Source organism: Patagioenas fasciata, chromosome 13, assembly GCF_037038585.1.
Source record: "Patagioenas fasciata isolate bPatFas1 chromosome 13, bPatFas1.hap1, whole genome shotgun sequence".
Classification (NCBI taxonomy): Eukaryota; Metazoa; Chordata; class Aves; order Columbiformes; family Columbidae; genus Patagioenas; species Patagioenas fasciata.
In genome coordinates, this window is record NC_092532.1 from 17,416,469 (window position 1) to 17,432,310 (window position 15,842).

At 39.3% G+C, this 15,842-nt stretch overlaps 1 protein-coding gene across 15 annotated transcripts in view; it reads left to right on the forward strand.

Annotated features, from left to right (window-relative positions):
* Window positions 1-15,842, forward strand: part of ZNF536 (zinc finger protein 536) — a 345,571-nt gene that overhangs the window by 119,722 nt on the left and 210,007 nt on the right. Inside the window, exon 6 of one of the 15 annotated variants that reach the window (XM_071814313.1) lies at window positions 130-253. The exons of the other annotated variants lie outside the window; for them this stretch is intronic. The gene's annotated coding sequence lies outside the window, so the exon portion shown is untranslated. The remainder of the gene's footprint in view (window positions 1-129; window positions 254-15,842) is intronic. 15 annotated transcript variants of the gene reach the window in all.

Consider the following 15,842-nt stretch of genomic DNA (forward strand, 5'->3'; position numbering starts at 1 on the left):
AAAGAGCAACTGCAAAAGGGCCAAGTGCAACATACAGCAAAAAAACATTTGCAACACCAATGAATGCATGTGAGAAATGGTTCTGAATATCTCTTAATCTCTAATTTGAAGTAAAACTTTTTTTTTCAGGTTTTCCTCAGTGCAGTTTGTTTCCTGGGACTGATAGCTTCACTGTTACTTTCCCTACACAATTTCTGTGGAATGGGGACTAGAAGGAATAAAGCTTAGATCACCGTTGCTCCGCTTCACTCTGGTAAAAGTGCTACTGGGGAGGACACAGGATCACAGCTGTCCATGTTCCATTAGATTTCTATTTAATGATGGTTCTTCCTTTTTCTCCAGGCACTCTCCAGCTTCCTGGACCACACACTACAATGTTTAGCTGGTCACTGTTTTTTTCAGTCCTGCTGAGCACCCTCAATTCTACCTAAAGTGAATGGGAATTGCTGAAGCTAAGCACTTTCTAAATAAAGGCCCTATTATTGATGTCACTGTTTGAGATAATAACTTGTGCCATGCATAAAGAGTGAAATCACTGTGCTTTTTTGATTCCTTCGTATGAGATTTCGTTACTCTTTACTTTTTTTCCACTGCTCAATGGTCCAGCTAGATAGCATGGCTTTTGAAACAGGCGATGCCTTCTCTAATTAGGCACCATTGCAGTTACTGATGGATTCAGACAATTTTGTGTTCAAAGTTAATGAATGTTGGCTTTGATCAGCCTCTGACTCTGATTGGTAGCAGTAGTTTTATCCATGCTTCCTGCAAGTCACCCAAACCTCTTGGTTATACAGAGCTGAGCTAACAGTCTTACAGGAGAAAAAAAATCCACTAAGTGAGCCGTTGTCAGAATGTCCCATGTGTAAGAAACCCAACCTATCTTAATCGTAAAAGAGATGCAAGTAGAGCAAACCCCATTTGTTTCATTTGAATCTTAAGGATGAGGTTGAGGGAGATTATCCTCACCCTCTGCTCTGCCCTGATGAAGCCTCATCTAGAGTACTGTGTCCAGTTCTGGGCTCCCCCATTTAAGAAGGATGAGGAATTACTGAACAGAGTCCAACAGTGGGCTATGAAGGTGATGAGGGGTCTGGAGTGTCTTTCTTATGAGGAGAGACTGTGAGAGCTGGGTCTGTTCAGCCTGGAGAAGGCTGAGAGGGGATCTCATCAGTGTTTGTAAATATCTCGAGGGTGGGTGTCAAGGGGATGGGACCAGACTCTTTTCAGCAGTGCCCAATAATAGGATGAGGGGCAATGAGCCTACGCTCACTGAAGCACAGGAGGTTCTGTCTAAGCATGAGGAGAAACTTCTTTACTTGGAAGGTACCACAGCACTGGAACAGGCTGACCAGAGAAGTTGTGGAGTCTCTTTCTTTTTGGAGACGTTCAAAACCCACCTGGACACATTCCTGTGCGATCTGCTTTAGGTGAACCTACCTTAGCAGGTGGGTTGGACTGGATGATCTCCAGAGGTCCCTTTGAACTCCAACCATTCTGTGAATCTGTGGTCAAAGGTTGTGCGGCAAAAACTGTATATTCAGTTGGATTCAGTACAGGTGTCTTCCTCCTGCAAAAGCCACTTGGCTTTACTACCCGATCACTGAGAGTGACGTTCTGGAAAAAGGTGTCAAGTGCAAGTAATCAGACTGTCCTTAACGGTCTGTGCGGCTGTCTCTGTCTCTTCTCAGCACAGTGTCTAGGTGCAAGGTCCTTCTCTCTGTCATGTACACTGACTGCATCAGAGCTCACAGGGAGGAAACTGAATCTGTGTGACCATTGTACTGGTGCTTTCCCTGTAGAGTTTTTGATGGATTTGCATTAGGTGATTATCCCCTCATGCATGTCTCGGAAAGGCAGGTAACTCCACATTGTCAGTTTTCCATCTGTAGCATGTGGATAATTATACTTTCCTTCCTCACATGGGTGTTGTGAGCACTAATTAGTTAATGTCTTTTCAGCACTTTTATCATACAAATACTAAGCAGTTATTGCTATAATTATTATTATTTCTTATTATTTTGTTGTTCTTCAAATAAGGAATTTTGAGCACTCAGTTATGCCTGAGTATTTGAAAGTATAACTTCATATACATTAAATGACAGTGTTACGGTAATGCCAGTTGGTTGCTTTTAAAAGGCTAATGTGTGTTTTATGCTTAGCAATTCACAAATCCACCCAACTGAAGCAGCGTTTTCTTTAAAAATATGCCTCTGAAGCAACAAGATCATACCACCAAACACAGAAATCCAGTGTCTGTAATATAATAAGGCATAACACAGTTTACATTAGTTGATTAATAGTGCATGCTTTGGGTGTTCTGTGAGCCCTGGAAAAACCTCAGTTGGCTAGAGGGAGTGTGGCTTTGGACATCAATTGCCGTGTCAATTCAGCAATGCAGCATGCCTGAGTTGGTGCCAAAATCACTGGACTTCTTCACAACTTTGGGTTCTCTGGAACCCCAAATTTAAGTAAGACTTAAAAAAACCCCACAAACACAAGCAAAACTTAAAGAAAAGTTGAAGCCATCATGTTTCCTGTGATTTGGTGTGGAAAGTACATGCCCACCAAGGGTCACCTGGGGGACAGTGAACCTGGTCAGAATAAGGATTCCTCAGCTACCAAATCCAGTCCCGGGACTCCCTTGGTCTTAGGATTTTCTAAGGCCAAGGGAATGCCTTGTGACCTCTGTGACATAATTTTAAAGTCTGGAAATCCTGGCTTTTGCGCTAGGGAACTGAAACACAACAGTTGTGTGGGTTTTTGTTTGGTTTGTTGTTTTTGTTTGTTAGTTTGTTTATTTTTTATTTTTTTTCTTGGAGACAGGGAATCCTGCTGTGGGAAAACTGCTCTTTCAGATGGAGAGCCCAAATCCTGTAGCAGTCTTCCTTTTTTTGGGCTACTGTGGAAGCTTTTCCATGTGATCTGAAGACAATATAGAATGATAATGACATGAAGGATTCAGTTTCCCAGGTGGAAAACAGAGGCATGGAAATGAAATTCTTACTATGTACAGCCACTTTGAATTGGATGTGGAACAAAGCAGATCTCTGGCAAGCATCCATTGATGGTGGAGCGCTGTGGGGGGAAGGAGTGGTGGCTGACAGGTAGAGATGGATGGACTGAGAACTATAGGAAGCTCCAAGTCACCAACTTCTGGTCCATGAAGACTAGGAAAAAGGAATGCATCTCAAACCTTAAGCCATCTTTTTCTTGGAGCCTCCTAAGTCTCCATGAAAACATAGCTATAATTGGATTAGAGTTTGTGTGGAGGCACAAAGCCCCTGTGCAGATGTCCTTGACTTGCTATCTGCTTCCCTTGTGGGGCAGCTACAAATTTTGCTGGTGAGGAGAGGGCTGTTGTGCTCGGCTGTTGCTGGAGAGTGTGCTTTCCAGTGGGACTCCTCTGTGCTGCATCACAGCACATCACATCTCCTGTTCCACGACCACATGTACAATAGGAGTGACCAGCTCATCCCTGAGCAAACTGACTGCTCTGTGTGGCATGTGATGGCACAGAGCGGGGGGACACCACAGCCTGGGCATGAGCCAAGGTGTCTTTCATCAATGTTCTGGAGAGGGGAGGGCTGAGTGGGTTCGATATGATAGGCTTGATGGGGCTGCTGGGTTAGTCCTCTCAGCAGAAGGCAACTGCTGCCCTGCTCAGTTGGATGGATCACATTTCTTTTATTCCCAGTGTTTCCCATGGGATTTTCTGTGGGAAGGTATGATCTCCATACAATAAGCTGTCAGACTTGTGACAGCTATATAGTGCCTGGACTGGTTTGTCTGCAAGTGAGGATTTTCAAGCTTAGTCTGTTTCTTACTGAGGATTGTCTGGGAGTGACGAGGAAAACAGAAGTACCCTTCTTTGAGGGTTATTTTAAAAACAACGGTGTTTGTGCAGTGAGGATGCTCTATATGATGTGGGTAAAGTGGGAGAGTCTGGCAGCTCCTATGGAAACTGGCAAGGCTTTTTTGTGGAGTGGGAGCCACTGTTACAAAATTCTCAGGCTTTGGTGAAATAAATAATCTTTAAAACTGACTTTAAATCTGCAATTAGGATGGGAATAATTTTAAGTTAAATGCCTAGCTAAATATGGAGAGGATATATATATTTAAAATGTGACAACTTTTTTTTTTGTGCTTGCCTGTGTTTACGTACACTCTGCAGTATTTTATGGTTTGCACCTGAAGTTACTTATGCACTATGCCTAGCAGCTATATGAATATCCATTTATGTGACCTTGTAATCTGTTTATGGGTGTTTTAGTGCCTTGTTGCTGTTATTTTTATCAGCCTAAGTTACAAGAAGTTAGTTTAAATAAAATTTCATAAACTATGTTTGAAAGAAGTAGTTCACCAAAAGTTGTAAAACAATTGATACAGTCCATTAATGGCAGGTTTTTTCCTATCTCCAAGGAAGTCACAATGTAAGCTCTGGTTTTCTGTTGTGTTGTGTTTGTCTTTTATTTGTTTCTGAGGTTTATTTTAAGTATTAATTTTACAATTATTTTTATAACATGTTTTCAGAAAGACAAAGCTTATAGAGATGTAACGTTTTAGTAAAACAAGAGAAGTCTTTACAGAGAAAAAAATGCTACATTTTAGAGCAAACAAGTCCTTTTTCTGGTCCCAAAATCTTGTCTTTTTCCACAACTCTGTTGACTAGTCTGGTAAAAGCTATTACAATCTCTGTGTAACGCTTGTCATTCTTAGAATAGACTATCACAGTTCCAACAACACACCTACTGCATACTGTAAACAATTTTATTTAATTGATGTCAGAATTAAATGCTATTTTTTAAAATAAATGCATGAGTGGATTACCTGGAGAGAAGTTTTTTCAGTACCTACAATTGTCGCAGACAAAATTTATTAAGAGGCCATTGTCAGTGGTTCATTTTGTGACTGTGCCTAGGTATTGCTTTGTCATGGTAAATAAGCATGAATAAAAAGCCAACTTCCCAATACATTCCAAATTGATAGGCTTATGATATTTTGTGCCTGCATCATAAAATAGCAGATCATCCTATTAGAAAACAAAACAGAACAAAACTCCATTAATTAAGCACATACTTGTAACTTTTTATAATGTTTTTTTCAGTTTTAGGAGGGGACAAATCCCACGGTGTCATTCATGAACATAGCCAAAGTCAAAGTGGCCCACTTTTAGTTTGAGCGAGAAACACCGTAATAAACTGGATTGCTATTACAGAAAGTTTATTATTATTGGTATATAAACTAGCTGGGGGCTTAAACACAGAGCAGCTGGGTAATTTAGCTAACTCCTGGATCCAATTAAAAAAATCTATGTTCTGTCCACAGTAGGGGAATGGTCATAGCTGAGAAACTACTATATATTAGATTGTACCACACCTGTGGCATGTTCACCGTTATAAACTATGCCGGCTGCACAAAACATTAAATTCTCTCATTACTGCCTTACATAAGACAGACACTTCAAGCAGTTCCACATTTATCAGAGACTACCAGTTAAACTCATTAAAAAGCAACGAGGGCTTGTTCATGCAATGGATGTTTTCAGGATTTTGGTGTGCTTCGTGATTAGCAGCAGTATGTCTTTGATTAGGGAGATGACATTTTTGGGCAGACTTTCTGATTTGGAGTTTGCTGGGTGCATCTGAGGTGACAGGTATTTTGGGTGCTCTCTCACCCTTTGTTGGTAAAGCTAAACTTGTGGAACTGGAACTAGAATGTTTTTAAAATTTATTATTTTATTTTTTTTTTTTTAATTTGAGGAAGAAATGCACTATTATCACTTGAGGTTCTAGCCAGGCTCAGTCTGTGACAGCAATTACAGACAACTGACGGAATAAATTGTTCGGAAACCTCTTTATCATTAATGTTTCCTTTTTGTTTATACCAAGTAAATAAGGGAAAGAAACTATGACTTGTATCCAGGAGGTTGATCTTCCTACCACTACCGTCCTGGTTTCCTTTGGCGCTTTTTTTTTTCCCCCCTTCTTTTTTTCTTGTATCACACATGAAGTTTCACACTTGTTGCTACTCACTAAATAAAACCTTACTAGTTTATTTATACCCATAAGTAAACTTAGCCTGGTGTGTGGTTTCGCAAAGTCAGTGGGATCGTATTAGTGGATTCCTCTGTTCAGAAACATAAATGCTGTCAGGATCAGAGCCGACAGTCGTGAACTTCTGAGGACAGGGACTGTTTTCTTTTGTACTAGGAAGTTATTGTCTCCTTAGCTGTAGTTCAGGGTCCCGGATCTGAATCTGGCCAATATCAGCAAAGACATTCAGACGCTACTGTAATACAAATAAGAATAATAATGGTATTTAACATTGCTTTTTTCATAAATCAATCAAAGAAGTCAAAGCAGCAGGCATAACTAATATTACTTACAGTCGGATAGGGCTACATCTCTTTCATAAAAAGTGTTTTTCTGCAATATTTAACCATTGTTGGCAACAATCATCAATATTAATCCTTAACAGCAACATGATAACCAAGCTAGCAGATAAAATGGCTATTAAAAAAGTAGGGAAAAAAGGAATAATAGGATTGTGGAATTTTAATATTCTCCAGCTATTTATTAAAAAGTGCTTATTTTGTATGTGTTTATTTCTAATAATCAACTGTAACATTACTTTGCAAAAAACTGTAATTGCTTCTTAATTTCAAATCCCAGTTCCTTTGTGCTGTATACAAAGGTAGGATATTTCTGTACTTATTGTTCACAGCACTCTGTGTAAAAAATCACGTTCATTTCAAGAAGCTGTTATGGTATTGATTCTGGTAAAGACTTCCATTAACTGACCAATCTAAATCTCATAAGTGATGTCAGGATAGTTATGCATTTGCTTGGTTCAAGTATTCAGCCATTATGTTAGAATGCAGGCAGTGTCTGAATATGGCTGTTAAATTATTTCTAAATACCGAACCAGAACAGCTTAACAGTTCTGCAGTTTGAGACTGACACAAAAATGACAATCTGCCACCTCTTTGTTTTTTAAATATTAACGTTGTATTGGGATAGTATTTTTGGAGTAAAAACCTGTGGCACGAGAGGATAAGTGACATAAACAAAGGCAGCTGGGCTGCATGAAATAATGGAACAATAAGGGCCTTACAGCCGTTCTCATCACTCCAGTATGTTAATTAGCATTCTGTTGTGGCCGCAACACTGAAAACATGTAATCTGTATTGGTGTACTGTACAGCTGTGAACACACATTCTTTTTTGTTAGTCCCTAGAGTTAGCCTTGCCATTGGCATATGTGTGTGGGCCAAAAGTCAAACCGTCACCACTAAAATGCCACGCTATAGAAGCAAAAAGAGATTTTCTTTTATTTATTTCCATCGTAACCTGTGATGTAATCTGGTTACACAGCTTCTGTCTGTCTGCTGATTTTTTTTTTGCCATTTTACATATATATTTATATGTGTGTGCATGTGCATATGAACGAGTGTCTGTGTGCGTGTGCAAAGGTGTGTGCGTATGTAAGGCCAAACTAATAATTTGAAATAAGTGACTTAGGAAGCTAAAATGTGCTGTAAATAAATAAAAGCTTTTTCCTCGATTGAGTAGTTTAAAAAGTGCTCCGTGAGTAATGTTACAGCAGTATTTTCTTTTTCATGGGTAAAGCCAGTTCAATATTTTTATTTGTAATTTTATTAAAGAAAAACCGTTCAGAAATCATCAGTGCTTCAGTAAATTCAGCTGGACAAGCATGGATTACTTGCATTACTTTTATTTTGATATAAATATGTAAAAAAACCAAAACAAAACAAAACATCAGTGAGAGCAAACAGAAGAGATATAACTAAGGAAAAAAAGTTTGGCATTTATACTCCCTTTTAAAAGAACTCATACTAAAGTCAGGATCTCAGCCTACTGTGTCCATGTTAACCTGACCCGGCCAGGGGTTAGAGGAGACCACCTAAGGATGATTTGGTCAGATGGAATTCATTCCCCATTTGAGGGGTTTGGTATTTCTTTGTAGTGCTCCTGTAATTTAAAAGCATGCTGACCTCTTCTAATGCACAGGTATTTACCTAGCAAAGAAGCCTACCTTTTTGATCGTAAATTAGATTTAAAATTAAGCAATAAGATTTTTAGTATTTCCTCTTGCGTGTACATTTATACAGCGAATATTCACTTGTCAAACCTGTTTTTGAGTCTCCACTTATTACTTCGTCACGATGATCTCTGTACTCACACGGAAAAAAGAGGTAGGAAAAATTTTTCTTAGAAGATAACTTGCGGTGCTCTTTGGTGAATGCATCCTTTATCCATACTCAGATGATAAGAGTGAAGGCTTAGCTCATATTTCTGCACTAATCTCCTTCATACCTGATCTTGAAAAATTACCCTCATTGCACAAAGAAAATACAGCATTTAAGTCACCATGCTTATCAAATTTGGTTCTGCTTTTTGACTGTTGGAGGGAACAAATTGTTTGGTGATTCTGTGATGTGAACCAGTGTCCACTAGGGAACAGAGTAAGTTTTTGGCTTTTTGTTTAACCACTTACTTTCCCAAGCAGATTGTAACTCTTTCAATGAGACAGAGACTTTATCATAATATCATGTTTGTATGCAAAGTATTGAAAGGTTAAAAAAAAAAAGCGCCTAATACTTCATATTGCTATTGATAGCGTGATTTTAGAAAAAAAGAAACCATGTAGTTAGATTTTGTGCTTGCATTATTGTTTTTATGGAAATAGAAATCAGGAATGCTGCTTTAAAAATCAAATTTCTGCAGAAATAAAATACAGGCTGTCAAAAAGGGAATAAGAACAACAAAAATGTTAGTAGCTGTCTCTGAATTTGTCTTTATAGTGGTAAAAGTATATAATTAATAGAAGAATTTTAGCTCCAGATGTGGCTATACTATAATAGAGCCTTATAAATGCTAGAGAAAGAAAAATTGCTTGGAACGAATGAGAACCAAATCAAGAGCACACCTGGGTTTGACAAAGATTGCATTTACTGACTGCTGTGCTATCACATTACAGAGAAAGACCAAGTCTTTGGGAGCAGCTGTAGAGAAAGGCCTGGCAAATCTGCATGCAAATAGCAGCACATTGTTAACTTAATCAGATGCTGAGGAAAAGATGTGCCAGACCATGAGGATGATCTATAAACAAGTACAGAGTCCAGAGAGATTGTGAGGGCTAGGCAGATTAAAAAGGTATACCACAAGGGTTCTGTTCTTGGGTCAGATTCTCGTCTTTTATGTTGCCTGAAGGTTACTGCCATTCGGGCTAACTTATCATGGTGTTTGTTATAGCCCGTTGTAGTAAATTTGTCAAATAGTACCCGGTTTGTTCTTTGCACGGATGTAAATAATTGCATATTATTTTGGGAGTTTGGTAGCTCTTTGTTCCTTGGTGGTAGAGATACGGGTATTATTTTCTGAAGGAACAGTACGTGATTTCATAACTCCCATTGAATAATATTACTGTATAAATGTCCCAGTGTAGTGAGATAAGATATAGTTTGATATATCGTATAAAGAGACAGATCTCCTTTTAAAAGAAAATATTTCCTCTAAACCGAAGTGTCTTGACAAAAATTGTCTTAAGAAAGTTAGACACATGCTCTTCGTATTGTTTATTAGTATTAACGGGAATATATGTTTAAAATCTTCTCTAAGTCTAATATCATAAAAAATAAAGAAGTAATACTATTTAATCACCCACAGCTTAATAGTGCCTTAGTTGTTTACTGCCATTGCACTAATTGCTCTGTACTAATGTGTTTTTGTGTGATTTCCAGTAGTGCTAAAAGAACTGAGATCCATAACCAATTAAATATAGTGTTTTTTATGTTAAAAATATATCTGCAGCAGACTAGCAAATGAACAGTGGTATTCTTTTAAAAACAAGAGAGAATTGCCACTTGCATAGCTGCAGTAGAATAGGTATTTTTCATTGCATCTTTCCCTCAGTGACATTGGAGTAATCTTTATGAAAAAGCAAACTGCAGAAAGCCAAGCATTTTATATTATATTATGGGCCAGAATCTCCTCTCATGCAGTTATAAATCAGGTATAACTTTATTAAAGACAGAGAATTTACACCCACCCAAAAGAGGTGGACTCAGGCCTTTTGTTTCTGCAAGTGGCTTTTATTTTTTCTTTTCAGAAATATAACTTTTAAAATCTGAAACGTGGATTCGTCTCAGACGAGCACCTGAGCATAAATATTTCGGCCACACGGCAAATGGTGCACAGGGCCAGCTGTGCTGGGAGGCAACCCCAGCTGACGGAGGTGGTTTGGGTCCCTGGCTGTGTTTCTGTCCTAGGAGAAGGACAGAAATGATGTTCAGAGACTTGTAGGAGAGGAAGCAACACCGTTTATATAGTGTAGCATACCCTGCCAGAGGGTTAATTGGGTGAGATTGTTGTTGGCTCCAGAAGGAGCTCGCTGCCTGAGACAGGGCACCGCGGTGGAGACTGTGAGGGTGAGCGAGGTGAGGGGAAATTGGACATAATAGCATTAATAATAATAATTAAAGACTAAGAGTAACAAAAGAACACATAACTAATACAACAGTCTCTTGCTTTTTATTACAAAATTAATATTCATATGAATGCTATCAGAGCTATTCAGTATTAAAATGGTAAGACAAAAGCCACATTGTGATATATTATACATCATATTACAAGATGTTTGTTTCTGTGGATTTTGACCAGCTGAAAACAGACTACCAGCACTACCAAATAGTCTGTTTCCAGGTCTTCTGCAAAGGACCCTCAGTCAGCACAGGATCCCCAGACCCACAGAGCAGGAAGGCTCTTCACTTTATATGGGGGGAGGTAATGAGATCAATTAGATCCTCATCCATTGAACTGTAGACAGCTGTTGGTGCATAATAATCATCATTAGAGATGGGTGAATGTGGGATACTTGATTTGCCAGACTACCCGCAGGTATTCTAAAAATGCCAGACTTAACTCTTGAGTATTTTGAGTACTTCAGACCAACATTTTCTCTGAAGTCTCTCCTGGGACTATTGATCATAAAAGAAGAAAAAGGTACATTTGAGAGCAAGGAGAGCTCGAAGGCTGCCCGGCTGTTTCTCAAGACTGGAGAAAGTTGGGTGGATAAGCCCTGCCAGCTGCTGTGTAATCACCACCCTCTTCAGAGCACATGGAGCTGGGGAGCAGCGAGCCCCGGCCGTAGTGCTGTCCTGGCTGCAAACCTCAGCAGCTGTGCTCACAGCTTCTTGTTCGCTCTTCATGATAGTTTCATGGATTCCCATGAAACTGCACCCTTTTAGGTTTGGGTGGATTCTCTCTCTGACCCTCCCATAGTTCAAGTATTACCTATTAACAAGGATTGCCTCTGTTCTGGTTGTATAACAACACAACCCATTTGTGCATTAGTGAAATAGTCTGATTTTGACATTGTTTTGGGAGGATGGGTAATGTAACCTTAGGAGTATTTCAGTTTGAGCCTTTAAACTACGAATAGGCTTCGTTAGCACCACTAACGTGTCCAGAATATGCAGTCACTGTGTTGTGATCGGTATTGTTTGTGGTTATTAATTTCAGACTTTCATTTGAAGCCTCAAGAAATGCTTGTAGAGTTTGATACTTGTATGTTAAAAACGTTAAAAACCCCTCTTAACTGGTGCTGTTATTCATAGGCATCCTTGCAACTCCAATGTTCTGCACTTTTAACCTTTATAATAATTCTTATAATTAAGAGTCCTTTTTCCAGGCAGCGAGTGCTGCCATTTCAGTAAAGAAAAGATGATATATGTTACTACTGTTTAGTTTTAATTTGGTAGTGTCAGTAAACAATCCACTTATTTTTGTGGGCTTCCTTATTCACTTATACTCCTTAAAATAGGTGTGAGTTGCCAGTGTAAAATGATGGTATCTCCTTGGTTAGGTCATATTAGTATTTATGGTAGATTAGTAAAAACAACCCAGCATTCACGGGCTAGTGGGAATTAGAGTGAAAGCAAATATATGCAAGAGGGAAAGTGTGTGTGAGATGAGATCTTCTGAATCCTAATCTGAGTTTTTGACAGTGCTTCTGGCATATGTTTGTGTTCTTTACTGCTGTTGTCTGACGTCCAGGTCTAAACCTGTTCCTGATGTCAGGAGGTATATATGTGAGCAACAGATTTGGCCCCAGTTTGAAAAATAATACTTAGGTACCCTGCAAGTTGCTGTAAGGATTAATTTGTTAATGTTTGTACAACATTCTGAATGCGTAAAGTGCTGTGTAAGTGTTTAGTAGTATTAAGTGCCTATGCATCACTTATGTATCCTCAATATCGGTACAGACTGTGGTTTTTGCTCTTATGGAATAGTAGGGCTTAGAAAGGAAGAAACAGATATTCTGGTTCCAGCAACTGGCGAAATAAAGCAACTGGTGAAATGTGCTCTTTGTACATGTACACAGATAATGTTTGGGTAGATGGTGACACAGTACCAGTGTGCAAATATTTATCTGTTTGCAAAGAGAATCTCAGCCTTTATTACCCAATGCTGCAAACCGTTATTTTTGTAAACACCATTGGATTTCTCATATGCATAAAGACTATTTTTAAGACTAAGGGTCTGTGCAAAAAGAGTCTAACATAGCTTTTTAAATTATGTTGACTGTACTGGTTTTATGACCTAGCATGTTTTTGGTAGATCGACTAGTTGATTGCACTTGAAGATTCATCTCCATACTGGTCTTTCCTTAGATTTGCATTCATGATCTGTGCAAGGACAAGTTAAGCTTGTGCACTTAAAACATACTGAATATCCGAGACAATGGCTAGATAGCAGGTAATAGGATCTCTTAGTTCTCTCTGATGGTTTCACTGTCATCATCACTTTGGTTCTAACAGCTGCTCCTTTCTTGCTGGTCGGTTTTATTTTCTGTTCTCCAATAATCTCTCTCATTCAGAGAAAGGTAAAGACAGCCATCTTCTTGAAAGCTGGTAAAATACGACAAATGAAAGTGGTGGAAGAAGACAAAGCCAGACATTCTTTCTGTCGAGCATGGCTGAACTAGGGTTCAGACGCTACTTTAGAGATATCACTTATGCCTAGTTCTTATTGTGTTTTGTGGAAATGAAAAGAGGAAAATCTGCACAAGAGAGTCAGCAGGGGAATGTGAGGTCCTTACCTTCACTTTTCTTCACTCCAGTGCTGTTGTCTTCCAAATAGAATTTACTTTCTTTCAATTTTTTCAATTCCTTCTTCTCACTGGGTGCTTAGCTGTAACCCTCAATGGATGTATTTGACAGGTGGTGGCCCAGTGCTGAGGTCCCAACATCACTTGGCAGTTACACTTCATGAGATGTAAAATAACATTGTATAGGAAGAGCAGTGACATGTCAGCTCAAACAGTGACATATTTCTCCTCCCCTCCCTATATCAAAAGTTAGAACATCATGTTACAGCGTGTCACAACAGTCAGCAATTGGTATGAACCAAGCAACATTATGGTTATAACTGGTTACAGGTTACGATTACAAAGGTTACCACTGTGAGGAAAATTAATTGGCAATATTTTCTTCATGTTTTTGCCAACTACAAGAATTGAAAGAACAAAAGTTCTTTTATGTCCTTCCCCCATCACTCCAGCTCTTCCCAGATAATTCCAGTCATTCATCTCTCCAACTCAGAAGCATTTTAAATTAAGCTAAAGGGGGAGGTGATCATCACCAAGTAATTATAATTATAATCGGAAGCAAAACTTGAAATGCAGTCTCTCACGGTGATGCAGTTATTCCTGGGTGTCAAAGCAAATATCCCTCTTCTTCCTGCCCACTGTGTCCAGACACAAAGGTCAGCTGGAGTCTGACTCTAAAGCACAGTAATGTATTGTGGTAGTATCAGAAGTGCTGCAGAATGGAAGCAGTGGGGATCTCTCAGTGTCTAGACCACTAAACTTCAAGTGCGTCCTGATATCACCAGTTGTGATTGGAGCTGGCGTTTTTGTGGTCCATCCTGCCTGTTTCTGTGATGGACAAAAAGGACCCGTCTTGTGGCTAAGCTTCTCTCAGGTGGTGTTCCAGTTTTTGAACATACCTTATTCTAAAGTAAAGCAGCATTCATAAAACACAAGACTGAAAGGCACAACACATGTTAAGTCAGAGCTTCAAACAGTACTGTTGTCCTGAACAAAGAATCTGGAATTTTGTCTTCGATTCATATGCCTCTACAAAGTTTGTATGGGTATGAAGTGTTCCATTTTGCATACTCTCCATCACAGTCCTCTCCAGCGAAAGCGACTGAAGCCTATTTTAGCACTAATGACAGTACTGAGATACTTGATGTATATAATCTGTCTACTGTGCAGCCTCCTCATATGTTTTTTTCTAAGTAGCCTTTGTCAAGCACAACTACTACATGCACCCATTTTTTCAAATACTGTGACTGACGACTTTGTAGATGCAGCAGTGGAAAGCAAGCGTAGTATATGGGACTTCCAAACTTCTGCTGCTTCACAATTCTTTAGTAAATGTCACAGAAGCACAGTCTGTTGTAAACGTACAACATTTTATTAATAATGTTATTATTTTTTCCAATTATTTTGTTGCTGAGTGTATTTCTGTTAGCAAAGCACCTCTGAACAGTATCATATTACTTCCTGTGTTGATTTGGGACTTTAAGAGGCTAGATTGTTATCACTCATCTTGTAAATGCTTTGTTGGTACTCGTTTGAGTGTCTTCAATGTTCCTGAAGTTTCATCTGAGTTGAACCAAGTAAGGTCTCTTAAAGATGCTGCTGGCAGAACTCTTTCATTGCGGCTTTCTTCCTACATGCAAAACAGCTTTATTTGCAGCACTTCAGTCAAAAGAAAGTCACTGTCTAACCATGACCATTTCTACAGCGTGATGCACTAAGTCCAAATTCTGTAAACTCAGCAATCCCTGGAGTCCAAAGCAATGGGCATTTTTTTTTTCATAGCTGTGACATAGATTGAATTCCCATCCATTATCTTCACAAAAAGTGATGGCTCATTTTTCAAAGTACTGATTGGCAAAAATTTTGTGGATGACTGTTTTTGATGATGATTATTTTTGTAGATGAGTCATTTGATGTACTCTGCAAGCACGCTTCAGGCTTCGACTCCTGATGTTGTCCAGGCAATTGAGCTTGTATACCATAGCCTGTTTAACTACTCTCATGGGAGACTCTTTGCCTGCTCGCTCACCTAAATTGGTGTTGGTGTCCTGTGTGGAGTGAAAAGACTCCTTTCAGTTAGGGCAGTATGTTCCAGACCAGGGATTTTACTTTTTTATTTTCTGTTTGTTTGTTTTACATGGTTTCCCTATTTAGAAGCTGCTGTTGCTGGGTGACTGCTGTCATTCTGCTGGATAACTTTAGAAAGCCATAGCCTGGCTGAATAGATCATGTCTCAACTCTAAACATTAGAGGTAGAATTGCATCCGGTGTCTGTTGTTGGCTCTTGTTCTGTCAAAGCTAGAAAAATGCTAACTGATTTGATAAGCAGTTAAAACATCCTCTAAAAGAGGAGCATGAAATAGGCTGGATTTGTGCTCTGTGAGAGCTCTGTAACGGCAGAAGTATGTACCATCAGATATTCCTGACCTCTACCAATGGGCTATTGGCCCGTCTGCTACTCCGAGTTTTCTCTGTCATCAGCTGTGCTGCCAGGGGCTGCTCCAGCCAACTCTTCTAAGCCATGGCCAGCTTGCTGGGAGCAGAGACCACTGGGCTCCTCAGTGCAGATTTCAAGCGGAATGGCAACTGGCGCAAAGCTCTTGCTTTGGCACCCTTCTGTCATGCAGGTTCTGTTCTTTATCCCTCTCTTCCCAGTTTTTCTCTTGCCTTGCCAAAGAAATGTGGCACTGGCAGAATCTTCCATTCTGGGCA